The following is a 419-nucleotide window of genomic DNA, read 5'->3' as shown; positions in this document are numbered from 1 at the left end:
GAAAAATCACGCCTGGTGCGAAGCAGCTGCTCCGTCCTCTTGTGTCTCAGTGCCTTTGAGCCCCTTCACGAACACCCCCAGTGGCACTGCTGGGTCCTTGGCACCAGGAACGAAAGGGGCATCATCCAAACACCCACCTCAGAGCGGTGACTGCAGAGGGACCCGCTCTGCCTGGAGGAGGGGGGACCAGGGACACACAGGGGTTGTGGGGGCGGTTTTCCACCACCACCCACGCGCTGCTTGTGCCCTGCACTGGAAGGTGCTTTGAAAAGGTGCCGCAATATTGTGAGCACAAGGCTGTGAACATCGAAGAGCAAAACCAACAGGAATTGGGTCTTACCAAGAGAGCACTCAGAAAACCTCAGCACAGCTGGGTGTTCTTCCACAGCATGAGGCAGTTTCCCTTTATCTTCCAATTC

The sequence above is a fragment of the Buceros rhinoceros genome, unplaced genomic scaffold (genome assembly GCF_000710305.1).
Source record: "Buceros rhinoceros silvestris isolate BGI_N320 unplaced genomic scaffold, ASM71030v1 scaffold19604, whole genome shotgun sequence".
Lineage (NCBI taxonomy): Eukaryota > Metazoa > Chordata > Aves > Bucerotiformes > Bucerotidae > Buceros > Buceros rhinoceros.
The sequence above is the reverse complement of the archived record's forward strand: the minus strand, read 5'-3'. Positions refer to the sequence as shown.